A 14,328-nucleotide genomic window follows, 5' to 3' on the forward strand; every position below is an offset into this window, starting at 1 on the left:
TTTATTAAGAGGTTAGTTAGATGTCTCATTCTCATTTAGAGAATGACAATGACAGCAGATAGATAAGGAATAGGACATCACATCATGTAGAAGATCCAGCAAGGACTACAGCAAAAAAGAAGAAATGGGACAAATATTGTTTCTATTATTATGACAAGAAGAGATAAGTGACCAGGACTATATTAATAAAGTTGATTATTATTATGTTGTCTGTTTCGGTCTATAAAGGTATTATTTTATAATAAACTTAAAAACCTTTTAAAACTAAAATGGTGTCATGTTAATTTATTTGCACTCCTTTTTTTCTCTGCAAGTTGGTTTAGAATCTAAACTTTATATACATGGGGTCATGTAAAAAAAAAAAGTTTATATAAACTTTTTTTTACACGACCCCCATGAGAATCTCAAATGTAGAATTTTTATGTCCTGACTCCCATTCTGAGGCTTCCTAGTCCAAATATTTTTTTTTTTCATTTTTTGGGGGTATTTTTAACTTCCCAACAGAAATTCAAGAAGAAATAATGTAATAATTAGTGTTATTTTAATCAATATGTTTATTTAGCTTTATGGAATATGGATGGGTTCAGTGTTCTTTTTTATATTTCTTACTGGTGCGCTATGATTATATCAGGCTCAATTTTCTTGTGAAGGGGCTGATCTAGGATTTTCTAGTGTCATTGCCTTGAATATAAAACCAAATGCTTATCCCCCAAACCCAGGCAATGAAAGGCTGTGAGTAAAGGACTTAACTAGCTTTTTCTAATGGAATGATTAGATAGCTCATCAGAATAAATATACTTGAGTTTTTATATAAAGGCTCAATTTTTATTATCCTCTAGCTTTGGAAATTTTAACCTTGCTTTCCTCTCTTTCTTATTATGTGGGTAGCTGTATATTTCCCTCCTTAAAAATCCTTGGCCATTTCCCTGAAGGGGATAGAGTCAGTGGACTGAATAGGATTAGCATCAAAAGTCACCACTGCTTTCCCAAGCAGAGTTTAAAAATAGGATCATTGAATAATAAGGGATTTAGGTCTCAACTGAGCAGGGTGCAGAAGGAAATTATTTGGATTTACACCAATAAAGATTAGAGTGTGATTAGAGACTACCATGTCCTTTATATCAGATTGAGGAACTTGAAAGAGAAGACTTGCAAAAAGAAAAAAAAATGTTAGGTCACAAAATTTTCTACCTGGTTCCCTAAATCAATAAAAACCTCTTTCCCCACATATTTCTTAGCCCAAGAATACTCACCTAAATGAAAAGAAAAAGGTGAAGATCCAGCAGGGTAAACATGTAGGATTTAATGAAAATTACCTTTGAGAAATAGTCAATATTAGAATCAAGGAGCCAGGACAGGTAACCAATAATAATAACTTTTCTATAGATCTTTTATCTTAAAGAATACCAAAACAATTTCCAAGGAAGAAAATGTCTCATATTCAACTAAAATTCATCCATCCCTAGAGTGAAGAATTTATATTTAATATAGAATACTTGGCAAGGACAAATGAGAAAGTTTTTTTTCTTCAATATAAGGCTGGTTTACATTGCTTATGTTCCTACCACTCTGAAAATCATTTTGATGTGTGATTACAAGGCAATTATTATATATTTTTAAAAGTTTGAGTTAAAGAAAGAGTTCCTCTTTGGTTCTAATAGTGATAATTTTGAGAAGAAAAATAACTATTAAAATGTTTATAAATAAAGCTGAATTTGATGTCTACTTCATATTAGCATAGTCTATTATGATGTCAGTAGATGATGAAGCAAAATCAGGTAGCATGTATCACTTAGGAATTAGCAAGTATATACAGAATAAGAATCATTCTAAAGTTAGTAAGACATTTTACTTACATAAGATCATATTTGAAAATTCTGTTGTGAATGTATTTCATGTAATCTATTTTGTTTTCTTTATGAAGATGGTAATAGAGCTTTAGAAGGGAACCTATTAAAATACATTTCAACAAAGTAGTACATGAAGAATCTACATACTTTTCAAAATGAACATCAAGTTAAACTGTCACTTGAGCACATTTGCTCCTATATAAAATCTCACTTACTTTGAAATCTGTAGAAAATTTCAAAGTTGCAGGAAGAACATCTTTTACTTATGATAGAAAATTCTCATGTGACTATGGATCTGTCAGATTTTGTTTTTGTTTTTGTTATCTGTATTGTGGCGAATTTCTATTATAGGCAAAAAGATTTAATTTCTGGATGAGAACTTAATGTCAATGATTTAGAGGGTTATATACATCAAGTTTACTATAAAGCAAGATACAGACAGATAAAGCCTTTTCTTCTGTAGAGGTACTTTTTTAGTTTTTTATTTTTATTTTTTTTTTGGCACTGGTGTAAAAACCCAGGAAAATCAACCTCTGAGCCATAGCACCAACCTTTTCTTTCCTTTCCTTTTTTTTTTTTTTTTTTTTTTTTACTTTTTATTTTGAAAGAAGATCTCACTCAGTTGCTAAAGCTGGCTTTGAACTTGCTATGCTTCTATCTTATCCTCTCAAATATCAAATATTAGGATTACAGGCATTCAGTACCTCACCTGGCCACAGGTATAATTATTTGTTCTGAATTTGTTGTATTATAGTTTCAGTTTCTCCCTTATAACTCTGAAAATATTAAATATAGTTGGTAAAAATTTACTGAAGTATAGTGAGACAACTAATATTACTCTGAAATTGAACTGGAGACTGTCTTGCCAATCCATGATTTTAATCATATTTACCATAGTGAATGCATAACATTAAAAACTAGACTGATTGGTCATGTGCCTAGATTAACTGCTTTAAATTAAAACTCCATATGGGTAGTTGGGTACCGTGTGTGTGTGTGTGTGTGTGTGTGTGTGTGTGTGTGTGTGTGTGTGTTTGGGTGTGTGGGTGTGTGTGCACATATGTGTATCAGTATTAATGTGCCTCTATCTCTACATATTCAGAAATACATATATTATTCAGAGACTTACTAATATAGTTAGGTTCGGAATTCATGAGAATCCTTAGAAGTCATCTTGAATCATGTTTTATACCACTATAAATCAGTGTTTAGGAATTTCAATAGAACATCAATATTTTCTTAATAATTTAGTAAGAGTTTAAAAAATAAATCACTTGCTATTCCATGCTGCTATTCTTTCATAGAGCACTACTTTACTTGGAGAAGAATATTTCACTTTCATCATAATCTGTTAAGTGTTTTGAAATGAAAGAGAATTTTTTTCACAATGACTCAAAATCAAAACACTCCTTTAGAAATATGTGTTCATCATTAACCTATTATTTAATCAGATAACAGCTTAATATAATAGAAAAGAGAGACAAACTGTGCTTAGGCCAGTGCCTCTGATAGCATAGTTTCCAAGAATTGTAAATAGACATTATCTCTTTTTATCTTAGTTATTGCTTTATTCATTTATAAATTAGTTATAATAATCCTTAGCTTCTTGGATATCTTTTGGAACAAGTGTATTAATGCCTCCATTATACTTCTCACACTGTGTGACTGTAGAATGTGTTAGTCAGCTTTCTGTTGTTGTAACAAATAACAGATAAATCAACCTACAAAAGCTTACTTTGATCTCATATTTTAGGAGGTTTGGGTGCATGCTTGCTTGGCTCTGTTGTTGGCCTGTGGCAGTACAGAGTATTGTGGCAACAGCACACGGCAGATAAGGCCTGCCCACCTTGTGGCAGTCAGAAAGCAGAAAGAGCAGAGGGGCCAGCTTACCAAAATGCCTTGCAAGAGCATGCCTTCAGTGACCCAACTTCCTTCCACTTGGTCCTGTCTCCTAAGGGTTCCACCACTTCCCAATTTTCCACAGCCTGGGGACCAAATCTTCAATGGAAGGACTATTTGTGGACATCTAAGATGCAAACTATTGCACAGAATTAATCCTAAAATAGTTATAATTTAATAAAGCCTGCTATTATTATCACTCTAAGTGAGGATAGACACCATAATTTTGCACAAGCCACTTTTACTGAGAATTTAATGGATGGATTGAATTTAATAATAATAAAGAAGAATGTGAATGGAATCCACACAGTCAGAGAGTGGGTGTTTGAAGCACAGGGACAGTGGTCAGTGGTGACAAGAAATTATGGCCAGTAAAAATAGTAAGGTAGCCGTAAAAGCAGGTTAATAGGATGAGGCAAAAATGATAGAAACTCTTAAATGCCAGGTAAGTGGCTTAGTTTATATATATTTTTATTTAAATTCTATTTGTTGGGAAGTGACACTGGCCCCTTTGAAATTTTATATTGTTCATAAATTAAAAGTTTTAAGTGTTTTGAGTACTGAATTGGCTGGAAGAAAAATCACCACAGTCATTTTAAGCCTTTCAAGAGTATAAAGAAAAAAGAAACATTCAAAAACAAAAGGAGTCTTGGGTATTGTAGTGGTAAAGAGCCTTATATAATACATGAACTATTTCCCTTAAATCTCCATTCTAGCTATATTTTACATTTGTGATATGAAACAAGAATGAATGCATTTCAAAGCACAGAGATTTAGTGGATTGTTTGTAATCAAATGAGCTACTATGTGTTTTAAATTATTTCAAAACACATGACTTATGAAAGAAAAAAAAATGCTGTCTGTCTGATATTAAATCTAAAAGAAAAGTGTACCAAAACCTTTTACCTACTTGGGATATTTTGCTATTCCCTTAAATTCTGGGGCTGGTTATTTTGATTAATGTTGAGAGGCTGTGAAAATGACTTCCCTAGAAATCTTGACTAGGCTAGAAACCCATCTGTCTTACATGGCTTAACTGTAGTCCTGCCTGGAGGCAAAGGATAGATAACCTGAAATAGAATAAGAGACCCAAAGGAGAGGATTAAGTCACTAGATTAGTGGTGACCATATGCTCTTTAGAAGGTTCGTGAAATTGCTCATTTTCATGGGAAAAAAAATGTTTTCCTCTGTAGACCTGAAATTTAGTAAGAAAACAATGGCACCAGTTTATTTAAAAATATTTATTAAAATCACTTGAACTAGTAATTTTTCAAGTAGCATATATTTGCTTTAGGTTTAAGAATGCTAAATTATTATTAAATCCCTCTCCTCTCTCTCTAGCCTTTTCTCACCACTATTTCCCTCTTTTTTCTTCTTGTTTCCCTTTCTCTCACTTCTCATTCTCTCTCTCTTCATTGTTATTTTGAGTTTAAGATATACTATCTTATTTCTTTTATTTATATTGATTCTTATTCTTTCACTATTATAAAAAAACTGTTTTAATTGTGATGCAAAGTAAGTTGCTTTACTAAAAATCAATCCATACTACTCTAAAATATTTAATTACATATAAAAATGATTTCTAAGCTTATATAAACTTGTTTTTCTTTGTAGTCAAACTCTCATTTACTTAACCTGAAACATAGGGTTTTTTTTTTATTAACAATTGCTCTGTTAGCCATCTTTCTGTTATTATAACAAAATATTCAACATTTTCAACTTCAAAGAAGGAAGGTTTATTTTGAATCATGATTTTAGACATTTCAGTCCATAGTAACTCAGCTTGTTGTTTGGGGCCTGTGGCAGCACAGTACATCATAGCCTGAGTGTGCGGTGGGGAGACTTGTTCACCTCATAGTTACTAGGAATAAAATGAGAGGAGTGGGTGGGATCTCAAATATTGCCTTCAAATGGATGCTCTATGACCTAACTTCTTTTCCTAAAACCAACCTTATCCTATAATTTCCATTTCCTACTAGTGTCACAGACTGACAAACAGGCCTATAATGCATAGACCTTTGGGGATGTTTTAGACTTAATCTACAGCATTTCCTAAGAATGGATTTTTAAAATTAAAACTACCAATACAAAAGTTAACAATTCTTTTTAAATTTAAAATGTATTTTAAAAAGGATTTTGTTTATATTTTACTACCTTTTCTCTATCTTCTTTATTTTAAATTTATTGGTACATTATAATCATACATCACTATGAGGTACAGAGAGCTAGAGGCATACATTCACACGTGACACTTTTTTAGGTGGTATTTAATTGAAGTTAATGTACCAAAGTGTGAGTGAGTCAATATTGTCAATAAAATAAAAATAGAAGTGTATTAATTGTATTTATGTTAAAATTTCTGTTATCAAGGAATTTTTTTTATGTTTTGCAGTATTGGGGATGGAACCCAGGGGCATTCTACATCTGAGCAACACCTCCAGCCTTATTTTTTATTCTTTATTTTGAAACAGGGTCTCACTGAGTTGCAAAGGCTCTCACTAAATAGCTAAGGTTGTCCTCAAATTGCAATCCTCATGTCTCAGCCTCCCAAATGCTGGGATTACAAGCATGCCCAGCTCAAGAAAAATGTATTAGCTATTTTCTATTAATGGTACTCAAGAGATTCAATGTTAATATATTTGTTCTCTTTCTTTCTTCATTTATAATGTTTATCTCTATCTTTCTCTTCTTTTATTTTCTGACTCAAAAGTCAGATCTCCAATATGGTGCTTACCTTGAGACCTCTCCCTACAACATTCCTGTTGAATATGATATAGTCCTTGTCAACTTTCAAAGTATCATATTATGGAGATTCTTGCTTTTCTCCTTGGAATATAAATGCTTGTTATAAATCTTTTCTCTTTTCCAGACTGTAAATTTGAGGGCTGGGACAGTTTTATGTTTATACAAGTTCAGGTAAGAGCACAGTCTTCAGTGTCATAGATATTGGTACATAATGAATATTTGTTGAATGAATTTGTGAAATGCCTTCATTCATAATCTGTAACATGAAGCTTTTACTTGTTATAAAGCCTCAATTTCTTTTAAGCAGATGTGAGATATGCTTTCCTTTTTCTCATTCTCTTATTTGAAATGAGGTGATAAGCATATTTTGCTGTTAAGTATTTGGTTAAATAAAATTTTTTCTTTTATCCAAGCCATTCATCTCAAAATAAAACAAAACCAAATTACTTTAGTCTAACTAGTGAAAACCAGTCTAAATGTGTAAGTTTACTAGGCATGAAACATTCTATTTTCTTCTGTATCCACATAATAAGAAAACATAAAAAATTATAATAGCAACTAACTATAATATCCCATTAGCTAATACTAACTATAATATCCCATTAGCTAGTACTTTTCTAATACTTACCATGGGCTGGATATTCTCCTATGATTTTTTATGTAACACATTTCCTTCACAAAACCTGAGTAAAGAAACTGAGTCACACATATCTCATGTTGATTACCCAAGACCACACAACTTCTAGTACCAGAACCAAGATTTTATTCCAGTTAATGAGGCTGTAAAGTATACTCCTAACCATCATGCTATCTTCTTCCTGGTGACTGGCACAATAGTGTAACAAAGTATCAGTAGTATGTTCATAATTCATGCCAAAGGGAATTGTTGAGTCTCTGTTGGGAACTACTGCAATGAAATGTAATCTCTATGTAAACGTAGATAAGGCTAAATCATATCTATAATTGAAACTTCCACAGTTCATTTTTTTAAATTTATTGGATATAGAACACATTTATATGAAGATAAAAATATTTGAACATTTTTTAGAAAATGTTTACTAGTGTTTTCTTTATGAACTCCTTTTTATTATATCTCAGGTCTTATATTTATATTATGGTTAGATGAAAAGAGTGTCATTTGTGATAAAATATCAGAAAGTAGTAATTGTCATTGAAATGTTATATTATTATCAGATAGGTAGTCACATCTCTTTATGAAATACAATATGTATATTAAATTTATTACTATTTGGTGTACCTGGATATAAATACATACACTTTGGGTACAGAAAAACATTCAAGTCCGTCAAACTTACCTTTTTAATTTTAAGGACAGGAAGACTGAGGTAACAAGATGCTGACCAACTTGTCCAAGGTCATGCAGCAGTAAGTAACATGATGATTAAGTGAACTCATTCAAAGCAGGTTTTTAATGGAGAAGTGAAAAAGAATTAATCTGGACTGACTCTTCTTTAGTGCCTTCTACCTTTCATAGATTATAAGAATTCCTCTGACTTAAATGTTAAACTTATTTTGTTTCATTTTCTTTTTTTTTGTACTGGAAATTGAACCCAGGGGCATTCTAATTCTGAGATATATCCCCAGGCTCTTTTATTTTAATTTAATTTAATTTAATTTATTTTTGTGGTACTGGATGTGGAACCCAGGGGATTTTCTACCCCTAGGCTATACCACAGACCTATTTTATATTTTATTTGGAAACAGGGTTTCACTAAGTTGCTGAGAGCCTCACTAAGTGCTGAGGCTGGCTTCGAAACTGTGTGATCCTCCTGTCTCAGCCTCCCAAACTTTGGGATTACAAGCGTGCACCACCATGCCTGGCTCTTTTTTTTTTCTTAAAATTTTTTTATTGGTGAATTGTAGTCATACATCTTAATGGAATACAAGATGGTGGAGACATACATGTGTACATCATTCACTTAGCTCTTACCCAATTCTTACCTCATCCCCTCCCCCTTCCTTCTTCTCATGCTTGCTAGGCCTGGTGATTAACATTGATATGTTTGTTAAAGTACATCATGTGCATTAGAGAATTTCCCTCTTCCCCTCTTCTATCCCAATTAGGTCACCTTATTTGCTTATCTATATAATCTCTTTAGGGTTCCTCCCATTACCCATTTTCTCCCTAGCTTCCACATATTAGGGAAAGCATCTGATTTCTTACTTTTGGTGACTGACTAATCTCACTTAGCATAATGTCCTCCAATTCCATCTATTTTCCTGAAAATGATATAATTGTGTTTTTTTAATGGCTGAGTAAAATTCCATTGTGTAAATATCCCATAGTTTAATAATCCATTTATTTGTTGATGGACATCTTGGCTGGTCCATAGTTTTGGCAATGGTGAATCATAAAGCTATAAACATATATATGCATGCAATTAGTTTGGTAGTTTGATTTCCTTTGGTATCCAACAATGGGATTGTTGGATCATATGGTAAGTTTGCTCCTTTCTTCTTAGGATCCTCCATACTGTTTTCCAAATTGGTTCCACTAATTTGCAATCCCACCAACAATCTATTAGAGTTCTCACTTCTCCACATCCTCACCAGCATTTCTTGCTGTTTGTGTACTGAATACTGCCATTCTAGTTGGAGTTAGGTGAAATCTCAGCAAGGTTGTTTTGGCCTGCTTCTCTCTGATTGCTACATTGAAAAAAATATTGAGCACATTTCATGTCTTATTTCCAAAGAAATATAAATGCATTATTTTACTTAATAACAATTTCATATAGCATTTATATCTTTACATTTTTCCAAAAGTTTTATTGACATTTAATTTTATGGTGTAGTGAAATGAATAAGGTTAAATAAATATATCAAGGTACACACAGTTGTTGTTGTTTGTGGTACTGAGGAATGAACCCAGCAATATTCTACGTCTGAGTTATACCCCTAATAATGGGGTGCGTCCATACAGTGCCTAAGGAGATGCAGCCTCCCTCGGCCTGAGCAGCCTGCAGCCTAAGGCAAAGCTTTAGGTAAAGTTTAAGAACTTCCACAGTAAAATGATTCAGCAGAAAAGGGGCTAAGATGGTGCGTGGAGGAAGCTAGGAAGACGTGGTTTCCTCATTCATTATGGGTGGGGAGACTGAGCAGATTTTCCCTTTAAAGGAGCCTTCTGCACACATGCTTGGCTCATGTACTGGCCTGGGATTGGCTGTGAACTATCTTTATCCCGATGGGCTGAGCTGTTTCTCATTGGAATTCCCCTCGTGGTTTTGTGCTATATATATGATTGCTTGGAGAGGATAAAATGAGATCTTGCTTGACTTGACTCCTGGCTCGTGGGTGTCTGTGTGTTCGAGTCGTCGGTACTCTACCTTCCTGTTCAGCCCCACGCCACTGATGACGGGCAGGAGGCAGGACCCCCATCACCCCTAACTCTTTTATTCTTTACTTTGAAACAAGGTCTATCTAGATTGTGGAGGGCTTCACTAAATAACTGAGGCTGGCCACCAACTTGTGTTCCTCTTGTCTTGGCCTTCCAAGTACTGGGTTTACAAACTACATCACCACACCACGCTGCACAGTTAATTTTTATGTGGATGTTAAATAAATAAAAAATATACAAAAATGTTAATATGCTACCAAACAATAAAATTCCATAGCATTTGAGAAAAAAGAAATATTAGAAGGACTCTAATACTTTATATCACAATTCTTTCATGAAACAAGTCATAAAAGAATTCTCTGATCTTTCTCCAAAGTAGCTCACAAGATCCAATTTCCAAAGAGGTCCTCCCTACTTTGGGAGAAAAAGAGAGGTGATACCAAGACAAGAATTGGAACAGTCTTCCTCAGTTTCCCACTTTATTACCATTAGAATGTACTCTTTTATCCACTGACCATATCTCTGAACAACAGCCCATATAATTCATGTTTCCTTGTTTCTTTGGGTCTTCATATCTTAAGATTTCCATGTTCCATAAATCCTGTGTTAAACAAATGTGTTTTTTCCTCTTGTCAACCTTTTGTTCTAGGGATCTCAGTATTACAAGCATGCACCACCACGCCTGGCTGAAGTTCGTCTTTTGTGAAGTGTCTATACAGTTCACTTGCCCATTTTTGATCAATTATTTGTTTTCTTAGCAGTGAGTTTCTTGGGTTCTCTGTTAATAGTGTCTAGGTTGCTGAAGGCCTTGCTAAGCTGCTGAGGCTGGCTTCAAACTTGTGATCCTTGTGCTTTAGCCTCCCAAGTACTGGTATTACAGACACACCTCAGGATACCTAGCTAGAGAATGAATTTATTCAAAGTGCAAATTGGTCACTTCTATCTGGTTCATTTCTTGGCCTGCTACATTTCACCATGGGCTGACACAGTTTGAAGATCTTCACTATGTGTCAGTAACATGCATTTGAATTTTTCATCCTTCAGGAACATGAAACAAATAAATATCCACTTTTCCTTAAATACGTAGTGTTACATGTGCTACTATAGAGGCAAAATAGAGATGAATTTATCTTGCATATTATATATGTATGTATTTAAAAGTAGTAGCAATATGCAGTAAAAGTAGAGACAATGAGCTTTAAAAAATGGAAAGAAAAACATCAAATTTTGATAGTTCCATTTGTTTTTAGGGTATGTCTTGCTGAAACACAGATGCTTATAACAAAGGAAAAGAATAATATCACTAATTGGAAAAAATCACAGTATATAAATAAGAAGTAAAATGCAGTAAAAGCTCCTTGGAGGGAAAGATGGCAGAACATTTGTTTTCATAAAACTAGGTCGATAACCACTCTATAACAAAAGTTACTTTTAATAACTTTACTTCAAACTAGTTTAGTTCCTTCATAAACTGTGAAAAGCAGAAAATTAAAGTCTCTCATGTCTGATGATTGAAGAAATCCTCTATATTTTTCATACCACATTCATTTCTTAGGCTTTTAGAAAAATACCGAGTCATGTATTTAAATAGTTCAAATCTGTTTCAGCTAGTCTAGTACCAGGTTTTAAATAAATCAATATATTATAATAAAATAATTTCATCTAGATCTTCAAGGTCATTGATAATTTAACCTTTCTCATATTAGAAAATGGGTTTGATGAAAAGGAATTATTTCAATTAGGATCTGTAGCCCTTACACACAGAGAATGTAATTACCTCAAACAAGCTTACCCAATGGTGAATTTGAATAGTGAGTATTAACAAAAATATCATAATACAGATTTCAGAAAGCACTCTTTAGAATCAATTTGTAAACACAATGGGAAAGCATATATATTAGACAATAACCTTCTCTATGCTAACAAGAGAAATATTTTTCTCAAAACCTTGGTAATTTTTATCTGATAGAAAACCCTGATTTACATACATTATTTGATGTTTTCCATATTAGTTTAACAGACCTGCTATAGTAATCAATGCTCAGGGGTAATGAGTAGTAAAGATGAGATAAATCCAATTTCTAAAATTTCCATCATATCATTCAGAGATGAAACTCATGAATTTGACTTCATTTTCTGAATCATTTTAGTTGAACCGGTAGCTGTAAAAAATATACCTTATTTATTAAAAACTCTTTCTTTTGACATAAATAGAAAATGGAAATACATTGCAGAAATAATTTTATGTTTTTATTTGAAGTGAATTAAGATTTTGTGGACCAACTTGATTATCTTACTAAGTATTGTAATTGTACTAGGTAATAATGTGTGGTATTGAAAATATCCTCTGTGGAAGTTCAGGTGGTTGTTTAAACAAAACTATAAAAAGGATCATGTGATTCAAAATGTGCATATAGAGTTTGAATATTTTGGGGCTTTTCTTTATACTTTATTTATAATTTGATATAGTTTGTTTATTGGTAAAAGAAAAAATGGTCTTCAGGAAATCAAAGTTTATTAATTTTTATTTAATGTATTGCACATTTAATTATTTTCAGGCATTATAGAAGGACTAAATAGTACTGAAATTTTTTTCTTCATTAAACATTATGGGATTCATGTGTTTTATTAAAATTGCTCTATAAGGATTGTTCTGTAAAGATTAAAAGTTCCATAGAAAAATAAAACACAACTTATTTAAAGAACATCATTGCATTCATTATTTGGCATTATTTCAGTCAATGAATTATAGTTGTAGCAAAACATCTGAGTTAAAATTTAAGAGAGTTATGAGATTACAGTTTTTTCTTTTTGAACATTTAAATTAAATAAAAATCTTTTAATATATGAACAATACCAGGCATGGTGGCAGATACCTGTAAGCCCAGTACTTGGGAGGTTGAGCTAGGATGATAACAAGTCCACAAAGAGGCTCAACATCTTAGGAAAGCCTTCCACAACTTAGTGAATTACATATTAAAACAGGGTCCCACTGTGTGTATATATATATATATATATATATATATATATATATATATATATATTATACTTCAGCTCTAGCTCAGAGGTAGAATACCCCTGGGTTAAATACTCAGTATTAAACACACACACACACACACACACACACACACACACGCATTAGAATTCATTATTATTTAGCATAATTAGGAATCAGAGGTAAATGTTAGGGATACCATCTAGGTATTTCTATTAATAGTTTCCAGTGAATAACTTCATTCAAAGAAGAAAATGGAACTAAAAATAATATAGAATTTTCAGCTGTATTTTATGTCTTCTTCACTATCAACCTGAAGTATTATTTTTAGGAAAATGGAAGTAGAAGTTTACTACCAGAAAGAAATTCCTACAACTGGGTTGTGTTTGTCTTTAAAAAAGAACACAAAGGTCGGGCATGTTGGTGCACACTTGTAATCCCAGCATTGGAGAGGCTGAGACCGGAGGATCAAGGTTACAGACAGCCTCAGCTATTTAGTGGGCCCTTTGCAACTCAGCAAGAACTGGTTTCAAAATAAAGAATAAAAAATAAGGCAGGGGGAGTAATTCAGAGATCAAATACACCTGAGTTTCATTCCCAGACCCACATACACACACACACACAAAAAAAAAAAAACTATAAAGAATTTCAAGTAAAGGATATATGTTGGCATAAAATAGTTATATTATGTCACTATCCTGTTCAGAACCATATAATAGCTTCCATTTTATTCAGGAACAAAATAGGAAGACCTTACAAAGTTCTTCAGAAACCTTCACACTTGCCCACCTACTAATTTTTACCAATGCCTTCATTGTCTTTTCTCCCAGATGCATTTACCTCTTGGTTTTTTCTTTAATCTTAGTTCTAATTTCAAGTTAATGTAGCTGAATAGAACAGTACCTCAGAATGTAAAAGAAAAAAAAAACAACTGTCTTAGTTTATTTTTGCTATTATAACAAAATATCTGAGACTAGGTACTTTATATATAGTGTACATTTATTGCTTATCATTCCAGAAGTGAGAAATAATTCATAATCAAGTCATCCAATTTTCATGTGTGGTAAGAATTGGCATATCCATTCATCTGTTGATGGACATCTTTGCTGGTTCCATAGATTGGCAATGGTGAATTGTGCAGCTGTAAACATAGATACACATGCATTAGTCTGGTAGTTTGGTTTCCTTTCTTTTGTGTAGAGACCCAGAAGTGGCATTGCTGGATCATATGGTAAATTCGTTCTCACTTTTCTGAAGATCCTCCATACTCTTTTTCAAAGTGGTTGTATTAATTTGTATTAGAGTCCTCACTTCTCTACATCATTGCCAATATTTGTGGTTTGTGTTTTGAATGATTGCCATTCTAGTTGGAATTAGGTAAAATCTCAGGGTAGTTTTGATTTGCATTCCCATGATTGCTAAGGATGTTGAGCAATTTTGCATGCATTTATTGGACATTTAAATCTCTTCTTTCATGAAGTTTC

The sequence above is a fragment of the Muscardinus avellanarius genome, assembly GCF_963383645.1.
Source record: "Muscardinus avellanarius genome assembly, chromosome: 5".
Classification (NCBI taxonomy): Eukaryota; Metazoa; Chordata; class Mammalia; order Rodentia; family Gliridae; genus Muscardinus; species Muscardinus avellanarius.